The following is a 24,601-nucleotide window of genomic DNA, read 5'->3' as shown; positions in this document are numbered from 1 at the left end:
CTGCTTACTTTTTTTTTTTTTTTGAGCAAAAACAGAAAAAGGAAGAAAGGGGAGGGAATTGTGTAAACAAATGTGGTATTGGGAATAAGATAACCTTCTGATTTTACTTCCAGAGGACATGCAGTTTATGAAAATCCTTTGGTTATAGTTTATCATATAAGGTAAAGAGGAAATGGTAATACTAGTTAATACAATTATACACCAAGGAAAAAAGAACAGAGCCTGGAAAAGAACCTGACACCATGCAAAACTGTATAATGGTACTGCAAAGGTAACAGCATTGTGGGGAGACAAAAACAGTGAGCTGTGAGTTATTAACTGATCCATTATCTCTTGGAATGAAATACCACCAGCATTGAAAATGATTTCCCTTTACTGTTTTCTTTCCCCAAACATGGAGGCTTATCACATAGCCTCAATAATCTTTGATGTTTACTCTAAATCATACATTCTTAGAACTTGAAGATTCTAGTTATTTAAACCTGTTTTATTAATATACTTTAGAATTAACCATTTATATCTAGCTTTTGATTTGTTTCAATGTTTCTAGTGAGTTAACTATCAACTTATTTTATGTTTTTATATGCTGCATTATTACAAAAAAAGATTTAATATTTACTAAAAATGAAATAAAATAATAGAAAAATAGAAAATAAATAAAATTTAACTACTGTATTATGATCAGAAACCAGGTGCTTTTATGTTCTTCATTCCTGCTTTTTTTTGGAGCAAAAATAGAAAAGGAAGAAAGGAGGGAATTGTATAAACAAATGTGGTATTGGGAATAAATAACCTTCTGACTTTACTTCCAGAGGGCATGCAGTTTATGAAAATGGTTATATTCTATCATATAAGGTAAAGAGGAAATGGTAATACTAGTTAATAATACAATTATACACCAAGGAAAAAAGAACAGAGCCTGGAAAAGAACCTGACACCATGCAAAACTGTATAATGGTACTGCAAAAGATAACAATGACATTCCTTACCCTCAAAGAACCCTTCCTGTCTTTTTGTTTGCTTCTGATTTTCCAAATCCTGGGTCAAATAAAAGCTAAAGTGTTAACTAAAAAAAAAAAATTCACAGGCTCAAAAAACAAAGAAAGAAACAAAAAGAAATCAGTAGCCTTTATAAGAGGAAACTATTAGTGTAGTATTATTAATTCACATTTTCACACACTGGGCTTGGTTACTACCCCTCCCCCTCTCCTCCCCTCCCCCTCCTCCTCTACTCCTTCTATACAACTAAGTTTCCCAAACAATTCAAGGAAAAAAATTAATGAGATTAAATTGAGACTTAGAAAAGTAATGTATTTAAATTAATTCTTCTAGATTTAGGAAGATAAAAATTAAAATGTCATATCTACGAAGGAATACATTTCCCTAAATATTTTTGTTGATATTTCTAAGCGTACCAGCCAAGAGACAACTAGCTTTGTGAGGTGAGGCAATTTATTACCTACTCTGGCCCTCAGCTCTTTCATATCTAAAATGAGAGGGTTAGATGAAAGAATTCTGCATTTTTAAGGTACCCTCCTAAGAATCAGGAAAAGAAATTTATGGTGTGGTTTTTCATGGCAACAGTTCAGGGATTTTATCACGCTACCCAATTAGTTGGATCCACCAATTTCTAATAAAGGAAGCTTAGACCTAGAATAGCAAACTCAATGAGGGATATGCTTCTACAGGCCAGGCACGTAATTAAATAAGTGAGGGATGCTGGGTGGTAACTGATGAATTGAAGAGCTACTGCCCATCAAAATGGGGCAGCCCCTATTCAACTCCAGTTGATTACTGCTTCAAGAAGATGTGGGCCCAGTAATGCCAGAACTTCCTGAAATAGGAAAAGCCAGAAATTCAGATTTTTACATGAAATCTCCATCTTTTGAAATGTTTGCATATAGTTCAAGTTTTTCTCAAAAAAAGTTGTGCAGACCAAACTAAACATTTCTACCAGGCTGTATATAGCCCAGGATCCCCAGTTTTCAACCTCTGGTTGGAATATGTATTAACATACTTAGCTGGCATTGCTGACAGGAAAGCCACCGTTTGTACCTAGGCTTCTACAATACCCCTCCATGAGAGGCAGTATAATATAGCTTGTTTCAACCCATTTGCTCAGGTATTTATTCAACACAAATTTTTGAACACCTGTTGTGCTCCAGACCTGTTGTGCTCTAAACCAAGCACTCTGGCAAGACAACAGGGAGCAAAAATTGACACTGTTCTTGCCCTCATATGCCTTACAGTCCAGTGGGGTAGATGAACCTTAATCAAAGAATCACAGTAGGGCTTCCCTGGTGGCGCAGTGGTTGAGGGTCTGCCTGCTGATGCAGGGGACATGGGTTCGTGCCCTGGTCCGGGAAGATCCCACATGCCGTGGAGCGGCTGGGCCCATGAGCCATGGCCGCTGAGCCCGCACATCCAGAGCCTGTGCTCCGCAATGGGAGAGGCCACAACAGTGAGAGGCCCGCGTACCGCAAAAAAAAAAAAAAAAAGAATCATAGTAATAGATGGGTCATTATAAACTGTGCGAAGTACTGTCAAGGAAAGGTGCCCAGTGCTAGAGGGACATATAACAAGGGTGCTCTACTATGATCTAAATTAGGGTGTCAAGGAAGGCTTCCATTAAGCAGTGACATTTAATTTGAGATCCAAACCATGAGTTGAAGTCACCTGGGTAGAGGAAGGAGGAAGCAGGGATTGTTCTGGGTAATCTGCAGCTGCAGAAGTCTTGTTGGCGGAGTGGGTGTGGGGAGTAGGAGGCACAGAGGAAAGGTCTGAGTGGCTGGAGCATAAAGGGAAGGGAGAAAAGGGAGGAGTGGTAAAGCTGAAGAGGAGGGTAATGGTCAGCCCTTGTAGGGTCTTCAAGGCCAGTTGAACCTTTTGGTCTTTGTTCTGTGAGCAATGGAAAACCACTTAAGTCTTTTAAGAAGAGACTAACATGATACTATTTAAAGAAGAGACTAACATGAGGCTATTTAAGCCTAGAAAGTTTCACACACTGGCTCCTGAGTGGAAGATGTACTGAAGTGGGGGGCCAAGTGGATTCAGATTCAGGTTGAGCTCATGACAGTGGCCAATATAGCAGCTTAGACTAAGGTGAAGAAATGAATGGGTTTGAGAAATATTTTAGGAAGTAAAACCAACAAGAAATTAATGGATTTGATAGGAGGAATTAAGAGATAGAGGATGGTCAAGCCTGTTTCTCCAGCTCCTGGAATGCATAAATGGATGGCTGGTGGTGCCAATTATGATAAAGAGGAACACCTAGAGAGGGAAGATATCATGAATTCAGTTTTGCAATTCTGAGTCTGGCCTGCTTTTGAGACATTCAAGTGGACAGATCAAGTAGCCAGCTAGGTTTATAGGTCTTCTGCTCAGCAGAGAAGTATCTAGGCTACAGGTAGAAATTTAGGCATCATTAGCATATAGATCAAAAGAGAAGTTATGAGTTCCTAATGGGGTCAATCAGGGAACAAGCACAGGGTAGAAACAAAGAAAGGCCTAAAACCTCCAACATGTGCTGGCTTAGTAAAGGGGGATGAGCTAGAAAATAAGACTGAACAGGAGTAGCCAGAGAAATAACAGGAAAACTAAGAGAAGTGGGGTCACAGAATCCAAGAGAGGAGAGCATTTTAAGTAGGGGGAGTGGCCGATGGTGTTGAATACAGCTGAGACTTCAGGTGAGATGAAACAGGAGCCTAGCCACTAACCCCAGCCTCATGGAAGGCACTGGTGACTTAATGAGCACTGTTTTGTTGCAGCGACGGTACTGAGAGCCAGATGAGAGGGAGCTGAGTGTGTAGGAAGTGAAGAAATGATGGCAGCGAATGTACTTTTTCTAGAAGTTTGACCATGAAAGGCAAGAGCAAGCTGGAACAGCAGCAGGAAAGTGGGGGGTGAATGAATGGGGATTTTGGCTTTGGTTGGGTCTTGTTTCTTAAGTAATTCCATGTTGAGCACAGCAGAATAGTCCACTCTGAGTCTTTCCGACCTCTTGCCCACAGCTCAGCTACCTCCTCGTAACAGGAATTCAATCCTGATCACCACCCACCCCTACCCCACGCAAAGTTTGACTCACTTTCAAAATACGGCATTATAAAAGAAAAGAGAAAACTGTTGCTTCTGTTCTGCCTTCCCTTTCCCTCCTTTTTCTCTCTGAACCCTCTTTCTTTTCTAATTATTTCTCTTATTACCTATACCCTCCTTCCTATCCCAGCCCACCTAATAAACGCCCTCATTAATTCTTCCCTAGACTGTTATAACAGCCTCCTGAAACATTATCATGCCTTCAGCCTTACAGTTTATCAGTGCCAAAGGAATCTTTACAAAAGGTAGCTTTGATTATGTTGCTCTCACCAAAGACTTTCAATGGCTCCCTACTGCCCACCAAATAAACAAAATTTGCAACCTGGCTCCTGCTCCAGCTGAGTCCTCCCTTCCTACTTGATCTACAACAAGTAGATCTACTACTCTCCACATGCCTTAGGTTCTGGCCAAATCCTACTATTTGTAATTCCCTCACTGTGCCCTAAATTTTGCCTCTCCACACCTTTACTCAGGCTGTTCCTTATTATTATTGTACTTTTCCTTCATCTTTGCTACTGAAATTTTACTCATCCTTGCCTTAATCTAGGTGCTACCTCAAGCTAGAAACTTTCTCTGATACCCACTCCACCCTCCATTTCAAACCTAAATATGTTCTCTATTCATAGAAGTCATAAGTGGCGGGGCAGGGGTTGGGGGGTGGTTGTCACAGACACAGGACAGTGGAGTTTTACATGGCATTGGCTGATATTGTAGTTTTTAAATTTTTATTTGTCAAATCCTCTACTGAATGCACTGAACTCTTGGAAGACTGGAACATGCAAAATTAATTTTTGGATCCACCATGGCACCCAGCCAGGGCCTGGCACAGAGCAGGCCCTCAGCAAATGTTTACTCACTGATGGATTAATGGAAGGAAAGAAGGAAGGAGAGGGGGAGGGAAGACAGGAGAGAAGGAAGAAGGAATCCTAATACCTGGTGCTCAAGGCAAGGAGCAAACAGAAAAGTACATTAAAAATCCTCATGTGGCATTTCATTTAACCCATGGCAAACCCTGTCATTCCTGAAACCCAGGCTCTCCTAGTAAGTTTCTTCAAATATTTGCAGTGTCCACAATACTATAAGATCTTGCTCAGGCAGATTAATTAAAGGTGATCCCACTCTTCTGGCTACAGTTAATAGCAAGTGACCTAAACTCTGAAAGATGTTTCTAAGAAGAAAAATCTTCTTAGAAAATTTTTCAGAAGAGACATACTGAGAATAAAGCCTGAGACCCTGCCAAGCTCTCTTAAGTCACTCAGTTTAAACCCTTCCCCCCCAGGTTCTTATATTCTCCTGGGGCCAGGATCTTGAGTCCTCCCATTGGCATTGGGACAACAGCTTTGTAACTGGTTTACCTGTGTCTCATCTTCCTCTCCTAGCCAACCCACCCTTTATTTAACCTATAATTAATCTTTCTTTAAAAAAATTTTTTTGCACTGCATACCCACCAGAATGGCAAAAACTGAAAACACTAACAATACCAAGTATTGATGTGGTTATGAAGAAATGCATCTCTTATCCATTGCTGGTCTGAGTATAAACTGTTAACAATCACCTCAGAGAACTATTTGGCAGTAACTACTAAAGATAAACATGTTTGCCCTATGACCCAATGACCCCAACTCCTGAAGAAACGAGTGCATGTGTCTACTAAAAAATGTGCAAGAATGTTCACAGACATTTTATTCAGAAGAGCACACAACTGGAAACAATCTACATTTCCATTAATGGAAGAACTGATAAACAAATTGTAGCATATTCATTCAATGGAATGCTACTTAGCAATAAAAAGGAACTACTTATCTCAAAATATTAAGTTGAGTGAAAGAAGCTAGTCATAAAAGAATTTATACTGTATGATTCAATTTATGTCAAGTTCAAGAACAGTTTCAACAACATCTCTTAATAGGAGTTAAGAGATGAGGTTGGGGCAGTTATTCACTGGGAAGGTACATAAAAGGCCCTTCTTGGGTGATGGAAATGTTCCATATCTTTACCTGGGTGGTGGATACATAGGCAGCAATTACCCATCTAATGGTGATTACATTTGTAGAAATTCATCAAACTGTGCACTTAAGAACTGATCATCCTATTTTTTTATTATAAAAAAACTTTTATCATAAAAAACACGTGTATATTATTTAAAAATTTAGCTCATGGTGTGTCAAAGTATTACTTGCTTTATTCTTGCCTTTTCTTATTAAATCCAGTATGTGGTGAATGGGCTATTTCCTTTTTATTCTTAGGTTTTATAATAATATGTAAAGTTATTATTCCATTTGTTCTTTCTGCTCCATATACTACATAGGTCTGGAAACAATAATTTCTTTTTAACTTTTAACCGATTTCATTTCTTTTTATGGTAAGGAGAGGTAATTAGGTCCCCTGATTTAAATTGTTCTAATTTATACTTCAATTGTAATCCTTATACAAACAAACTCTTATTCATCTGCTTTAGCCAAGGACTTGAATGAATGTTTCAAGCAGCAGAATTTGTTTTACAGCTTCAATGAAAAATTTTTTAATATATGTTATTAAAGGATGGATTGGTGCCACCTCCAGCATCTTAAAGCTACTATTTCTTCATTCTTCTGGGCCTTGTCTTAATGGTTCTGATGAACCTAGGGGCAGGACAGGAATAAAGATGCAGACGTAGAGAATGGACTTGAGGACACGAGGAGGGGGGAAGGGTAAGCTGGGACGAAGTGAGAGAGTGGCATGGACATATATACACTACCAAATGTAAAACAGACAGCTAGTGGGAAGCAGCTACATAGCACAGGATGAAAAATAAAAGATGATCATCTTATTTTATGTAAATTATACTTCAACTAAAAATAAGCAGTCTCCTGTAACATATACTATTGTATATCAACTATACTTCAATTTTTTAAAAAAAGGAAAAAAGCAATCTCATATTAGCCAGGAAAATTTTAAAAATCTTTTGAATCTGCTTCTTCCCTAATTTCCAAATTGAATCCAGTTCCCAGACCTCTGCCTGGTTGACAAGGCCTTCCATCACCTGGGCCTACCTGGCCCTTCATCACTTGGTCCCATCTGATCAGTTTCACCAGTCTCCCTCTGCAACTGGACACCTAATGGAAAACCACCATGATCTTGCTTATACCATTCCACCTCTCTGCACTTCCCTCCCCCCTCTTTCTTTTCTGTAAGCCAGATCCTTCAGGTAAAGAACTAAATTCACTTTCTCCTGCACTTCCTCCTACAGTGGTATTTCCCTTATTTATCATTCCTTTAGCATAACCATGTATTATCTTACTTGACACTGCCTTACACCAGCTTGTATACAACCTTAAAATTAGTTTCTAATAAATCATAGAAATTATATAATACCTATAATTTATAGCAAGCACATGACTTTTCTCCCTGCTCTGTTATACATTCTAGAAGGCTGGAACTCAAGTTTCTCTATATTCCAAATCCCTTTACTCTCTCCCAGTACCTAGCATAATGCCACATACTCAGTGGGTGCTCAGAAGTACTCCTTGAGCCTCAAAGTCAAATTAAAAATAATAATAAATATTAATGAAGTGGAGTAGAAAAAGGCCCTCTGTTAGAATGTTAAAATTATCAGATTTGTCATAGGTAAACAGATATAATTCTTAATAGTAATCTCTATAGATTATTTTTTATTAGCTGTACATGCACATAGTTTGGTAAATCAAATAGTTCTACAAGGCATATAAACAAAATCAGTTGTCCTCAAACACTTCTGTTTCCTTTAACTTTATTTACAATAAATAACCTAGCTCCCTCAGCCCTCAGGTGAGACAACACAGAATCGCATTCTTCACTGTCTCCCAGAGGTCCTCAGAGGGATTGAGCCTCAGTTGCCGACACTGATAACCTGCTCGTTCTTCCTTTCCTTCTGTCCCTTCCTCCCTTCCCCTAATAGTTCTGATCACTTTTCAAATATACTCCTTGACTTCAAATCCTTATCTCAGGGTCTGCTTCTAAGGAAACCCAAACTAAGACCATGGGGAAAAGCATCCCTGTAAGACGAAGGTGGAATATTTGTAAAGATGGGGTTAAAGAAAGGGGAAGGGCAGAGAAAGGAAAGGAGAGTGAATGGAAGGGACTAGAACGAGAGCAGTCATGACTCAGATGTCACTTTCTATGCCCAATGCTCATAGATGTATCATGTGAGACTTTCTACTAGACAAGACTCTTTAGGGCCCCGAATTCTTTGCATTAACACCAAGCACAGCATCATGCACAACTAGACTCTTCATGATATTTTTTTGCTACTCTTAAAATTGTACCTAATAGTTCATGAACTCAAAACTCCCCTTACTCACTTGTAGCACCAATGGCCTTTGCAGGAAGTTTTCTGATTTCAGTACCCGTTGTAAAAGACTCTGGAGATGAAAGGGTTGTACAAAGGTTAAGTATTATTGCTTTAAATATCTTGGGGAAATGCCTTATTTAAGACATTTATCACAAAAGAAAAGCTGAAAAAAGAAAAGCAGGCAAGTGATACAGGAGGAAAAACATATCTTTAGTAAGAAACAACGTGACCTTTCCTTTGTCTAAAATAACTCCAGGAAATCAGTATAATCTGGCAGGTGAACTTTCTAACAGTAATAAAGGAATCAATTTGTGCTTTAAGTTATAGCAGAAGACACTGGTGAAATCAGAAAGCCTTCTAGGAGTGGAACAATTTTCCGAATCTTTTGTGACAGTCAATAAAAAAGAGCCTGAAATGAGGATTGAAGAAATTCCGCATCAAGATATCATTTTCATTACCATAACTGTTCCCCTATTAAAAATCTACCTTTTAAGAAATACCATAGAACCCATGGTTAGTGATGCTTTCTCTGTCCTACCATTGGTATTATCCTTTTCCTTTGTTTTTCTGACATTACTGGGGACCAATCTCACGTAATCTAACGCCAGAAATAATTTTGTACCCATTAAGATAAGCTTTGCCAAAGATGGACAGAAAACCTATAAAGAAAACACTTCATTTTAAAATGGTAGACCTTTACTTTATTCTCCTATGAAAGTCTTAAAATATGCAGGCCAAGGCTAATATGGCAGCTCTGTTCTTGACGTCCTCAGCAATTCAAATTCCTTCCAACTCACTGCTCCACCATTCTGAGTATCTGGCCCTTGTCTTCATGAGCCAAGGTGGCAGCAACTGGATTATAAGAAACAGGTAGACAAAAGGATGGTAAAAAAAAAATTACATAATGATTCTGCTTAAATCCCGTTGGCCAGAACATAGACACATGGCTACACCTAGCTGCAAGGGAGGCTAGGAAATGTATTCATTCTGAACAACAGGTGCCCAGCTGAAAATACCAGTACTATGAAAAGAGAAAAAAGCAATTCTGGGGTAACTATCTGTCATTGTGCCTGCTTCTTTCCTATCCTTCCTCCAATTCCATCTTCAACAATTTTCTGAGACAGGAGTCCAGATAAGAGGTCAATATCAAGCTGACCTTGACCTATAAAAAAGTGATTTCCTCCTCCAGAGTCACACAGTCTGCTGCCATCAGCATAAGAACACCTCTAAAACACTGCTTTGAGTGTATAGAGTAATGGAGACAGGAGAAAATACTCTGGGAGCTGACCCCAGGGGCACAATTTGAGATAGGACAGCCTGCCTGTGTGGTACTTTCCCATACACACACACACACACACACACACACACACACACACACACACACACTCAAACACATATACATCCATTCATCCATAGCAGTGAATAAGACATATTATCCATATCCTCAAGAAGCTTACACATCATAGGGAAAGCAAATGACAAAAAAAAACATGAAAATAAATACCTAATTATAAATTGTAATGTGTACTAAAAGGGCTACAAGGTCAAGAGGAGGCTAATTTACATAAAAGACTGAACAAAGGCCTTCCTGGATGACTGCCATTTGAGCTACCATCCCTAGATTAAGTGGGTGTTAGCCCATCAGAGTGGAGACAAGCTGTTCCAGACAGGTGAAAAGGCATGCACAAAGTTCCTGAAGTGGGAAAGAGACTGGCGCACTTGAAGAATTAAAGACCAGTGTGGATGGAAATTTGCACCCCAATATGATTCACCAACACACTTCCTAGAGTCATTTTGTTTTTATCACACAGTCTGAAAACCAACCCAGCAAAGAGTGATTCACTAATATAAATGGAAGAGGTTCATTAGGATTAATTTTTTAAAATACACTACACTCTTCCAGTAGCTCAGAAGCCTATTCAGGGCAGGATCCTTCAAGGAAGCATCAAGAACATGCAAAGGAGAAGGACCCAGAGGATCCCTGAACAGGCCCTGGAAGCTGGGAATAAGGGAAAGCACTCTTCATCAATGGGTCCCAAATGTGGACAAACCAGACCAAGAAAGTTAGTGGGGGCTAGAACAATACTAACTCCTGGAGTAAATGGTATACCAAGGCTTAGTGCTGGGACTGAAAAAAATAAAAGAATTATAAATCTAAATGTATGGTGGATTAAAGATGACTACAAATTCTTTGACACGTCTTCCATTCAAGAGGTATGGTCTCTTTCTCCACTCCTTGAATTTGGTCTACACTGTGACTCCTTTGATCAACAAAGGATGTCAGAAGTGATGCTATGCTAGTTCTAGCTCCAGCCTTTAAGAACCAGCACCTTCTAACTTGGTCTTTTGGAACCCTGAACCATCATGTAAGAAGTCTGACTATGCTTCTAGAGAGACCCAGTGGAGAGGCTCTGTGCCTACATTGATGGCCTTCCAGCCATTCCCACCAGAGTGCCATAGATGTGACTGAAGCCATCCTGGACCTTCCAGACCAGACGAGCCATTAACTGAATACCACCTAGTAACCCCAATCAACGTAACATGGAACAGAAGAACAGCCCAGGAGAACCCTGCCCCAAATTAGTCACCCACAAAATCTTGAGATGTAATAAACGTATTGTCATTTAAGAGCACTAAGTTTGGAGGATGGCTTTTTCACAGCAGTAGAGAGTGAAACAGAGGCAAAAGATCCTTTTTGGTCTATGGACTTTTCAGGCTTTTAAGCCTATGAAATGCTTGGGATTTCTGGGCCTTTGTAGGCCTTCTTCTTCCTGTTTCTCTAGTTTTTATTACTAAAGCAGTACACTTGGTTTTAAAAGCTAGACAGTTCCAGAAGAGAAAAAGTAAGAAGTGGCATAATGGTAGGTACACAGTCAGGGCTGGCTGGATATTTGTTTGTTGAATGAAGACCAAAATGACCCTCTACATAACTGTCCAGCTCAGTTAAGTAGAAAGGAAAGACTGTCTTCAAATAAAAGCTATTCATTGGGCTGGAGTTTTCTCTTGAGCTGAAACTCTTTTGAGATACAAGAATGTATCACCTAGGGTTCCAGAAATGAACAATGCCCAAACTCACCATCATTTATAAGACTGTTTTAGAACCAAATCTACTTGTAAAACGGTAACTGCCTGGTTTGGAAGCAAAACTTGAAAAACACCATAATGATAGACTTCATCATAATCAGGCCAGTGTTTCATGTCCTCTGTGTCTGCTTACATTTTCCCTATATAAACACTTGGAATTTGCCCAAATTATTAATTATTCTTAGTAACTGGGTCAGGAGTAGCAAGAATAATCACAAAGAAGTCTCAAGCTTCAAATGAGCCTGTAGTTTCAAAGCAAATATCAGAACTGCCTAAAGTGAGGTGCAGGGCCTTGTTCTGCCTCCCTGGATGGAATACTTCATGATGAAATGGCCGGGGAATAAAAAGAATATAAAGAAATACAAATATAAAATAGAAGGCAGAAAGATCTAATATAAAGGGGTCATACAAGGAATTAGGAGACTTAAGGCCTCTAATTTTGCCAACAATTAGTCACCTTAGACAAACCCAGTCTCCCTGGGTCTCAGTCTCCTGGTCTGGCTATTGGAGAAAACCTTAAAAGTTCACAAGGTTGTTAGGAAAATCTATGAACCTCCCCCCACACCAACACACACACACACACACACACACACACACACACACACACAAAAAGGTGTTCTGCAAATGTAAAATGTTAATATAGAAAATCCAAAATTTATTTGCCACTGAAGAATAAACAGGGAGCAGTATGCAGCTCATGTATGGAGACCATCTAATATGACCCATTTATTTTGCAGATGACAAAATTTAGGTCTAGAAGAGTTCAGTGGTTTACGAAGACTGCAGGGTCATCACCTAGAAAAGTGTTCTCACCCAGTTTAATGCTCTCTCGGGCCCAGTGATTGCCCTTGGACACTTCTGAGTTGGCTGGCAATGTCTAAAATGCTTATCAGCATGTGCGTGGTTCTCGGGGCTTTACTGATAAAGTCAGAGGTCACGAGTCAGTCTCTGACCCTCATAGCCAATCCATCACCTAGTGCTGTTAAGTTTACTTCTTAAATCTCTCTAGATATCCGTTCTCTTGTCTCCACTCACACAGCCAAGTCCCCAAACCAAGCTTCCGTCCTCTCTTACCTGGTCTACCCTAACTGTTCTCCTGGCTTCCATTCTTAGCCCCTCCAGTCTGTTTTCCATACCACAACCGAACGAACTTTCTCAGAATGCAAACCTGATTGCATCCTCCTGCATAAAATCCTTCACAGTTTCCCCATGAAAAAACATCTTCCCACGGCCCACCAGTCTCTACAGAATCTGGCCCCTGCCGATCTCTAGCTCCATTTCCTGCTCTCCTGCCCATTCAAGGGCCAGGCCACACCCTGCCAGCATGCCCTTCCCTTTTGCTGGTATGCCCATGGCCACTCCAATCCCCTCTGCCTCATTGGTACCTTTCACCCACAAATCCAAATCAACTCAAATGTCCCCCTCCTCCAGAAAATTTTACGAGTCATCCTCTAGACCTAGAACAGGCCTCAGAGCATCCTGTAATTTCTTTTCCAGCTCTTTTCAGAGTTTTGCATTATATATTTCTCCATGTAATTATCTGATCAATGCCAATCTCTGTCATCACAGGCTGTCAGGTCCATGGGGCAATGCTCATGTCTGTTTCCCTCACTATTTGCTCATTAGTCAGTGTCTAGCATTCAGTAGATGCTCAAACTGTTGATTGGGAAAAAGAATAAAGAAAAAAACTGAGGATTCCAGGACACAATAAGCAGATTTTTTTCATTGAATTCTCTAATAATAAATGGAAATGACCTAAAAAAGGGAAGAACCAGTTCTCATTTCACGAGGACTCTTTAAGATCTAATGATTCACAAATTCCAGTGGTAAGATCTAACTATAAGTTATAAAAAGCAATGCCTACTTTCAGAACATTACTGTATCTAAAGGTCTTCCTTTAGATTCCCCCGAAGAATGTCAGCCCCTCTCTCTCTCCCCACGACTGAGCCCAACAGTACCCTAAATCTAAGGCTGAAATGGGCATGCAAATAAAAAATAATAATGAAAAACAAATGTAAGCTAAATTTTTCCAGTTCGGCAGAGAAAGGTATGGTGAGGACCAAACGCTCTCTACCCTGATTGTTCCGGTTATAGACAGAGAAAATCCAAAATTCTTCTTTTTTAAAAGCAGGTAGTAGAGAGAAATGCATTGGTTGCCAAGCTTCTAATACATTCCAAACATGTGCTAGGGATTATTCATATCATTTAATTCCACAACCATGCTGTTAGTTGGGGATTACTTATTTTATACATAAGGAAGTAAGCAAGCAACTAGCCCAAGGTCACGTAACTTGATACATTGGCACAGCCAGAATTCAGACTCAAAGCAATCTGATTCTACAGCTTATCTGCCCTTTCTTAAACCATTCCATCACCCTTAAGAGAGATGCATGGAAGCGCTTCCCACCATAATCCAATTATTTTCATTTTCTCCCCCAAAACTATCTTCCCGAACTAATTTCTGAGCATTTGCAGAAAATAGGCTAGAGATAAATCTTATCCCTGTACCTTCATTCATTCTGTGCACTCATCATCTTTGACCATTTGCTAATGTTTGAAGCACTAAGGTGGGGACACACACACACTTATTTACACCGATCGCACCTCTATGCCTAGTCCGTGAGCTCCCCTGAGAACAAGAGCCATGTCTCATTCATTTTAGGAGCCCCAGTGCTGAGTATAGTCTCTGGCTCTCAATAAATCTTTGTTAAATTAAGTGGATAAATGTGGACTAATGCAGAGATGAATAAAACATGGTCCTTGCCCCAAAGACATTTAAGATCTAATAGGAGAGAGAACACATAACCAAAACAATAACAGAAGACAGTAGTAAGTGTCATAGAGAGTTAAAAGATCAAGAAAAGGCTTCAAGAAAGAGAAAACTTTGAGTGGGGCCTTAAAGACTTGGTGGGGTTCCAACAGACCAAACAAGCTAAGAACAGGATTCACAGAGGGTACACTAGGTAGACAAAGCAACATAAATAGAGGCCCAGAAGAGAGAAACCCTAAATATGATCCAGGATCATCTCATCTGGATGCAGCATAGAGTGCAGATAGAAGAGATGCCTGGCAAATAGACTGGAATCAAATTAAAGAAAGGAATCTTAGAAGACAGTGTAAGGAGATTGGCAAGGGGAAAGAACAGCATTCTAGGAAAGGCTTTTTGGGAACCATGTGCAAAATGAACTGAGAACTCAGAAGAAGTCAGAGCAATCTCTATAAATGAGATGGTTAGAGCTCAGGTCAGAAGCAACTGTGCTCTCAGGCTCTCCTACCAGCCCAGAGAACTCGCACACAGTAATTTAATACTGCACCACTCTCCTCCCCAAAAGATGAATGAATACAAACAGCCGAGAATTAAATGAGCACTGGTTCTCCTAAATGTCGCAGTGTTTTGATTTTTCATCTAAACCTGCAGGTCTCTCTCTTCCTTGGTATTTATCATGAAGTTGGATGAAGCAAATGTTCCAGGGAGCTAATTCGCCTGGCATCAGCCCTTAGCAGATGATGGATGAGAGTTGCAGGACAAATATCCCCGTTTCCTTGCTCAGGCAACTCTGAGTCCTCCTCCACGCTATCTCCTAAAGGTCCCCACTGGGACTGAGACCCAGTTGCCCACAGTAGTAACCTGCTGGATATTGCAACTTTATTGGCTGCCTTCTCTCTCCCATCTCACTTCCCCACTCCCCCAGTGCTGTTTTCTAGGATAGCTTCCTAGAAACTATTTGACCTCAAATCCTTGTCTCAGAGTCAACTTCTGGGGGAACCCTAACCAAGACACAGGGATTCTTGGCTTCTTCAGGATGGTTAAGCTTCTACCACCAAAAGGAGGGAGACTCAGATGGTACTGGGTTCAGGGCAGTGCGGGGTTAAATTTAGCATGGAGAAACCCCTGCCCAAGGCTTGGAACAACAGACCTCCTGGGCCAACATAGGATGATGATACTCTACCAGAGGAGAGAAGGGTATCTCAGAGGCCTACCAGTCAGTCAGCCATGATGAATCAACTGACCAAATCTTTCATGTATGGTCATGGCTGCCACATTCAACAGACAGCCAAAGAAGAATGTTGAAACCAGTATTTAGGTCCATGTGTTCTTTTCTAATCTAAATTGCTGCTCTCACATAGCTGGAGCTTCCCCCAAGGCCTTTTATAGAAGCATCCTAAAGGGCTGGGCTACCATGGACTGAAAAAGAAAGAGAAAAGCAAGTAGAGCTTGTGTGTGGAACAAAAAATGACTCTTCTCTTAAAACAGAAACTTGACATAAGAAGGGGAAGTGCCTCTGAAAGGGAACTCAGCACCTAAGTGGACTAGGAGGCATTTCGAGTCAAGCCTTTGCTCTGGCCCAGAATCATAGTCAAGTTCTCCATATGCCCATGGAGCTCAACAAGTAAGGGAAATACCTCACTGCAACTCAGGAGGTAACATTCCTAAATCACATTAAGCTAAATGGTGCTAAAACATCCATCCAGTCCTTCTCTTGTCAGCAGTTCAGAAGACGAGGTGTCCTTCTAAATGACTAGAAGCATACATGTGCATATGGGTGCCCTCCCTCCTTCTGATTTAAAAGCTACAGGCTTAGCACCTTCTCTGAGTCTTGCTGTCTGTCATGGTGTTAAATTAGGTTTTACTGCCCAAACACAACATTTAGTACATTTCAACTATCCAACAAAAGAATGCAGTATATTTTCCTATTGATAAGGCAGTATTCAAATACACTAAATCTCTAAGCCATTGGTGCCCTTTAAGACTTGGCGAACCAGAGTGACATCTTGGTTGAATAATATATCAAGGGACAAATTCCACATCTGGTATTTTGAACATACCAGCCATGAGACAACACGATCCAATAGAAAGCGTTGAATCAAAATATTTAGATGATTAACACAAGAATTTGGCATAGAGATCGCCAGGAAAGAAGCATGCAATTTTAGATCATCTTCCATCTACTTACTGCATGTAAATGGTTACTTGTTTAATTTCCTCCAAAGAAAACCATAATGCCAGTGACTAAAATAGACAGTAACTTTGGAATCCAGTTCAGTGAAAAAAAGACCACGACCAAAAGTCATTTAAGGCATAGCATGCAAGTCAGCGTAGATGGCATACTGTGCAGTTGTAAAGGCACAGAACAGCTGTAAAAACTCTGAAACCGGATTATTATGTCGCCTTATTTTAAGACAAGCACACACTGAAGCCCATGGGCTTATAGTTTGGGGCAGAGTTCTAGAATGATGCCTCAAATCTTTCTGATATATTAGTCATCCAATTACATCAATGCCACATTATGGAATAGGAATTTGACTTTCCGTAGAACTAGATGAATGCTGCCTGTGACTGGGTGGCTCAAACAGATGAAGGAGGTCCAGTCACAGGTTTGACCCCCAGATAAGTCAGCCCTGCTCCTCTCTGCTTCACAGAATACTCGCCCATTTCTCTTACCTCCCTGCCCTGCCCTTCAACCTCTTTTCTTTGCTCCCTATCAACCTGCCCCCACCACCTCCTCCCCCAAGACCTGGACCTTGGCCTTCCTCTCTTTCATCTTCCCATTCTTTCTCCAGGGTATGATCCTCTCATATATCTTCAATCTCCACCTAATAAGTGATGTCTCCCAATCTTTCTCTGGGTCCACACTGCTAGTTACTTTAGTACATCTGTCCCACAGCATCCTAGCAACAAAATATCTAAAAGTAAATTCATTGTTCTCTCACCTCAAATTCTCATTTTTGACTTCCCATCATTAGGATTAAGATATTTGAGCTATACATGTCCCTTCCCTACTCTTTCCAAATTCCCACTCCTGACCAAGCCCACATCAACTCAAATGGAAATTACTGGGGAAAAAACCCTCTAAGCCCTTTCCCTGCCTCTACATTCTTCCCACTTATCCATCTGATACTAAACATCCAAAATCATTAGCCAATTCTTGCACATTGAATTAAATCCAGACATATTTTCATTTTCAGAGCTAACCTTTCTTGTGTACCCAATGCATAGGACTAACCCTCATTGCATGCAAGAAAAGCTGGTTGTCATCCCTCACACAAGTACTCTCTCCTACTGATGATTATGGACTTTGAGGGAGCTCCCCACCCCCTACCCACCCACACTATGAATCTGGCTTCTTCCCTTCTCTAGTTGTACAACTCTGGACAAGTTATTGAACTTCTGAGTCTTAACTTCCTGACTTGTATGTAAAAAAAAGAAGAGGTTAATTATACCTACCTCACACTATTATTTATTGAGGTATAATTGACAAATAAAAATTGTATATATTTAAGATGTACAAAGTGATATTTTGATATATGTACACATTGTGACATGATTATCACAATGAAGCTAATTAACATAACCATCACCTCTCATAGTTGCCTTTTGGTTATGGTGAGAACACTTAAGATTTACCTTCTTAGCAAGTTTCAAGTACACAATACAGTATTATTATTATTTTAAAGTATTTATTTATTTATTTTGGCTGCACCGAGTCTTAACTGTGGCACGCAGGCTTCTTAGTTGCAGCATGAGGACTTCTTAGTTGCGGCACGCTAACTCTTAGTTGCAGCATGCATGCGGGATCTAGTTCCCCAACCAGGGATCAAACCCAGGCCCCCTGCATTGGGAGCGTGGAGTCTCACCAACTGGACCACCTGGGAAGTCCCAACAATACAGTATTATTAACTATAGTCACCATGCTGTGCATTAGATCCCGAGTTTATAACTGAACGTTTATACTCTTTGATCAACATCTCCCCATTTTCCCTACCCCCCAGCCCCTGGCAACTACCATTCTACTCTCTGCTTCTTCGAGTTTGACTTTAGATTCCACATACAAGTGAGATCATGCAGTGTTTGTCTTTCTCTGTCTGGTTTAGTATTTCGCTTAGCATAATGTCCTCCAGGTTCATTCATGTTGTTGCAAATGGCAGGATCTCCTTCGTTAGGGCTGAATAATATTCTGTTTAATACATATACCACATTTTCTTTATTCATTCATCAACGGACACTTAGGTTATTTCCAACAGCAGTATTGTTTTGAGGTTGGAATGAGTTAACAAACATTAAAGTACTTAGCAGAGCATCCAGAAAATTAGTTTCCTTCTTTCTTTCATCATCTTTTCCCCTGTATCCCAACCTCCCTTAAAGCTGCGCTCAAAGCCCACTACTCTTGGAAACCTTTGCTTGGTAATTCTAGGCTCGTCTGGTCAGGTTCTCTACTCCCTGTCAGGTAGGGCTGTTACATAAAATAAGTATACACTTATGCTTTAAAAATTATAAAATTATAAATTTCTAAATTATATAATAAATTATAAAAATTCTAAAAAGTATATTTGGGACTTATACTAAAAAGTATGCATTATCTGAAATTGAAATTTACCTAGGCATCCTTATTTTTATTTGCTAAATTCGGCAAGTCTCCTTTCAGATATGATTAGCCTTTTCTATTTTGATGTGGTTCTTTCTGGTTCTAGTGTGCTTCATGACTGGAAGCATGTCTTTTACTCCCTTTGTATTTCCCACAGCAGCCAGCCTATCTGTGTGCCCGGCCCATTTTCCAAGCCTGAGGCAAGACCGCCTCCTCTGTGAAGACTCTCAGGTTATTGCAGAAACCTACTGAGCCTATTACCTCTTCAATAATAGCATATTTCTCATGTGGTTCATTTTCCAGTGAATCTGTTGCTTTTGTTACATTTCCTATACTAGGATGTTGAACTGTTACTTCACTTTTCATGTGGTTATTTCTTATCATCCTGAATCAGTCAGAGTATTTTGTTGTCAGCAACAGAAACCAACTCTAACTGATTTAAATGGAAAAGGAATTTATCAAAAGGATATTGGGTGACTCACAGAAAGGCCCAGAGGTCTGAAGAACCTGGCTCAAAACAATACACTAAATTTCTCCACAGACCAGAGAGGATTTTGCTGCTAACATCCCCAAGCACCGGACACTACCACTGTACCACCTGTACTGCTCTCTGGGAAGCCGACGGTCCCCCGCCCTGCTTCTTTGAGCCACTACTTCCAGGTTCAATGTGGATGGAATGTTTCTGAGTCATCACATGCCCATGCTCTACCTGCAAGAGAAACTAGAAAAGTATACATCAGGCATTTTTAGTTTTCCTAGTGGAAGGTAGACCTTTCCTAACACCAAGAGTCATAAAGTGTGGACTTCGCTACATATAAGCAGAGGATTGAGAGGCTGAGTGGCAAAAGAGAATAATTGATAAGGCTTCTTTAGAGAGGAGACCATATCACTACTAAAGTGTCCAGAACAGCATTTTGCACAGGAAGTAGCCAAAAAATATTTATTGAATGGATGATTGATACTGGCCACTAAAAATACGTTACTGATTTTTAAAAACTCATTGCAGATCCAATCTGGGGGATATTTGAAAGAGTTACATTATGCATTCAATTGCCTAGATACTGTCATTACAAAGATGAATAAAGCAAACTCCCTAAGCTCTAGGATCTTCAAGTGAGGAAAGCCTACTGGGCAATGTTTACAATGTGATCAGGTAAATGCTCAGATGTAGGAAAAGGAGAAGGTACCACGGGAAATCATCTAAGAAAGGCTCTAGCTCAGGGCAGAGGTGGGGTGAGGCAGCTGCACAGAGGAAATAACACTGGAGCTCAGTTTGAGGGGAGAGGGTGGGTTTGTCCATCTATATGGTGAACCTGAAACCGTGCACCTCAGATTAGGACTTGAACCCCTGTGCCGGGACTCGAACCTGGCCAAAATCCAGATTGGGACTTGAACCCACACGGCTGGGACTCAAACCTGGTCAAAACCCAGACTGGGGCTTGAACCCACGTGGCTAGGACTCGAACCCGGCCAAAACCCACAGTCTTCCAACTGAGATCACACACCTGGTTTCAGGACTTAATGAAGCTCAGGTTCTTGATGTCTCATCACAGAAATAATTCAGTGAGAGACAAAGTGATAGGTAAGAAGTGGATTTATTTAGAGAGAAACACACTCCACAGACACAGTATAGGCCATCTCAGAAGGTGAGAACAGCCTTAGGAGAAACACGTTCCACAGACAGTGTGGGCCATCTCAGAAGGTGAGAAAGGCACCAGGTTATGGGGTTGTCAGTTTTTACAGGAGTGAGTAATTTCATAGGCTAATGAGTGGGAGTATGCCAGCTATTTTAGGAAGGGGTGGGGATTTCCAGGAATTGGGCCACTGCCCACTTTTTGATCCTTATGGTTGGTCTTGGAACTGTCATGACGCCTGTGGGTGTGTCATTTAGCTTGCTGAGGTGAGCGTATACTGAGGCTCAAGGTCTAGTGGAAGTCAACTTGTCCACCATCTTGGACCCATTTAGTTTTAATCAGTTTATGTCATGTCCTCAGGCTATGTCATTCTTTCAAAGGTTGTGCCCTGCCTCCTTCCCTCCTGTATCAAATCTAGAGGTGATGTTGAACTGGTCACACAAGCCAAACTCAGGAAACAGTATCCACAGAGAAGAAGTGTCCATAGTGAGGGGTGAGTGGCTTAGCGGGAGTTGGAGGGAGGAATGCTTTTGGTAAATACACAAAGACACACACATACAACGTCCTTCAGCGTAACACCCAATTTATGCAAATGAGATTTCAGTAGAATGTGCTAACTCAGCTGTGATATGTGACTTGGGGACAAATCCTGAGAAGGTACCAATGACCCTAGAAGTTATTTAGAGTAAATAATATTCAGGCACATGAAAAACTGCCTGAAGTGCCCAGACCTTGCTTTACTTCGCAAGACAAGGTCATTGTACAAGGGTGTAGAAAGCAGTACTTCTCAAGCTGCATGTAAACAACACGTGAAATGGTCTATACCCACACAATCAGATAAAAATATGAGAGCCACACATGCAGTTTTTAATTTTCTAGTAGGCACATTCAAAAAAGTAAAAAGAAGGAGATAACACTGTCAAGATGTTAGTTCTTCCCAACTTGATCTATAGATTCAATGCAATCCCAATCAAAATCCCAGCAAGTTGCTTTCTGGATATTGACAAACTTACTCTAAAGTTTATATGGAGAGCCAAAAGACCCAGAACAGCCAACACAATATTAAAGGAAAAGAACAAAGTTCAAGGGTTGACACTACCTGACTTCGAGACAAACTATAAAGCTACAGTAATCAAGATGATGTGGCCTTGGCAACAGAACAGACAAGTATATCAATGGAACAAAATAGAGAGCCCAGCAACAGGTCCACATAAATATAGTTAACTGATCTTTGGCAAAGAAGCAAAGATAATATTATGAAGAAAAGATAGTCTTTTCAACAAATGGTGCTGGAACAACTGAAAATCCACATGCAAAACAATGTATCTAGACACAGACCTTATACCTTTCACAAAAATTAATTCAAAATGGATTATAGACCTAAATGTAAAATGCAAAACTCAGGAATTCCCTGGAAGTCCAATGGTTAGGACTTGGCACTTTCACTGCCAAGGGCCTGAGTTCGATTCCTGGTTTGGGAACTAAGATCTCACAAGCCTTGCAGCACGACCAAAAAAAAAAAAAAAAGCAAAACTATAAAACTCCTAGAAGATAACATGAGAAAATCTAGATGACCATGGGTATAGCAATGACATCTTAGATACAACACCAAATGCACAGTTTATGAAAGAAATAATCCATAAGCTAGACTTCATTAAAATTACAAACCTCTGCTCTCTGAAAGATACAGTCAAGAGAATGAGGCGACAAGCCACAGACTGGGAGAAAATATTTTCAAAAGACACATCTGATAAAGGACTGTTATCCAAAATACACAAAGAACTCAAAACTCTACAGTAAGAAAACAAACAACCCAATTAAAAATGGTCCAGGGCTTCCCTGGTGGTGCAGTGGTTGAGAATCCGCCTGCCAACGCAGGGGACATGGGTTCGTGCCCCGGTTCGGGAAGATCCCACATGCCGCAGAGCGGCTGGGCCCGTGAGCCATGGCCACTGAGCCTGCGCGTCCGGAGCCTGTGCTCCGCAACGGGAGAAGCCACAACAGTGAGAGGCCTGCGTACTGCAAAAAAAAAAAAAAAAAAAAAAAAAAGTCCAAAGATCTGGACACCTTATCAAAGAAGACATAAAGGTGGCAAATAAGCATATGAAAATATGCTCCACATTATATGTCATCAGGGAAATGCAAATTAAAACAATAATGAGGGCTTCCCTGATGGTGCAGTGGTTAAAGAATCTGCCTGCCAATGCAGGGGACACGGGTTCGAGCCTTGGTCCGGGAAGATCCCACATGCTACGGAGCAGTTAAGCCCATGTGCCACAACTACTGAGTCTGTGCTCTAGAGCCTGCGAGCCACAACTACTGAGCCTGTGTGCCACAACTACTGAAACCTGTGAACCTAGATCCCGTGCTCCACAACAAAAGAAGCCACCGCAATGAGAAGCCCGCGCACTGCAATGAAGAGTACCCCCGCTCCCCGCAACTAGAGAAAGCCTGCACACAGCAACGAAGACCCAAGGCAGCCAAAAGAAATAAATTTTTTTAAAAAAACGATAATGAGATACCATTGCACACCTATGAGAATGGCTGAAATCCAGAAGGCTGACAACACTAAATGCTGACAAGGATGTAGAGCAACAGGAACCTTCATTCATTGCTGGTGGGAATGCAAAATGGTACAGCCACTTTGGAAGACAATTTGGTGGTTTCTTACAAAACATACTCTTATCATACAATCCAGCAATCACACTCCTTGGAAATTACCCAAAGGAAGTGAAAACTTAGGTCCATACAAAAACCTGAACATGGATGTTTATAGCAGCTAATTCATAACTGCCCAAACTTGGAAGGAACCAAGATGTCCTTTGGTAGGTGAATGGATAAATAAACTCTGGTACATCCAGACAATGGAATATTATTCATCACTAAAAAGAAATGAGCTATCAAGCCATGAAAAGGCATGGAACAAACTTAAATGCATATCATGAAGTGAAACAAGCCAATCAGAAAAGGCTACATAGTGTATGATCCCAACCATATGAAATTCTGGAGAAAGTGAAACTATGGAGACAGTAAAAATATCAATGGTGGCTGTGGTTAGAAGGGAGGGAGGAATGAACAGGTGAAGCACAGAGGATTTGGGGGCAATGAAACTATTATGTATGATACTATAATAGTAGATACATGTCGCTATACATTTGTCCAAACGCATATAAAATACAACACCAAGAGTGAACTGTAGTGTAAACTATGGACTTTGGATGATAATGATGTGTCAGTGTAGGCTCATCAGTTGTAACAAATGCACAACTCTGGTGGGGGATGTTGACAGTGATAGAGGCTGTGCATGTGTGGGGGCAGGGAGTATATGGGAACTTAATATGTTTTCTGCTTGATTTTGCTGTGGACCTAAAACTGCTCTAAAAAAGTATATTTAAAAGTAAAAAGAAACAAGTTATCTTAAGTTTATAATATATTTTATTTAACCCAATATATGCAAAATATTATTGCAACATACAAAAATTATTAATGAGATATTTTATGTTCTTTTAATCATAATACGCCTTTGAAATCTAGTGTGTAGTTTACATTTACAGACATCTCAATTCAGACTAGCCACATTTCAAGTGCTAATTAGCCATATGCAGCTAGTGGCTACCTACCACACTGAATAGTGCAGGTCTATAGCATATTCAAGGAGGTGAGTTCAGTGAATATGCATTTAGATATCTTTGTAACGTCAAATTACTATGAAAGTTTTTAAATGCTTACTCTCAGTTTTTAACTTATGTCATCATGGACCAGCAGTGAATAGTTCAACAACCACATAGAATGAACCATACTTTGAGAAGCTATAGATTAGAAACCTCCATTCTGCACCAGATAGCAGGCATCAGTAACAAAACAGAAGACATGATAGTCATGAATTCTTTTTTTAAAAACTTTATTTATTTTTATTTATTTATTATTTTTGGCTGTGGTGGGTCTTCATTGCTGTGCGCGGGCTTTCTCTAGTTGCGGCAGCAGGCACTGCTCTGTTGCAGTGCGTGGGCTTCTCATTGTGGTGGCTTCTCTTGTTGTGGAGCATGGGCTCTAGGGGCAGGGGCTTGAGTAGTTGTGGCTCCCAGGCTCTAGAGCACAGGCTCAGTAGTTGTGGCACA

The sequence above is a fragment of the Mesoplodon mirus genome, assembly GCF_964341445.2.
Source record: "Mesoplodon mirus genome assembly, chromosome: X".
In the NCBI taxonomy this organism is placed as follows: Eukaryota; Metazoa; Chordata; class Mammalia; order Artiodactyla; family Ziphiidae; genus Mesoplodon; species Mesoplodon mirus.
Note: the sequence above shows the minus strand (reverse complement) of the source record.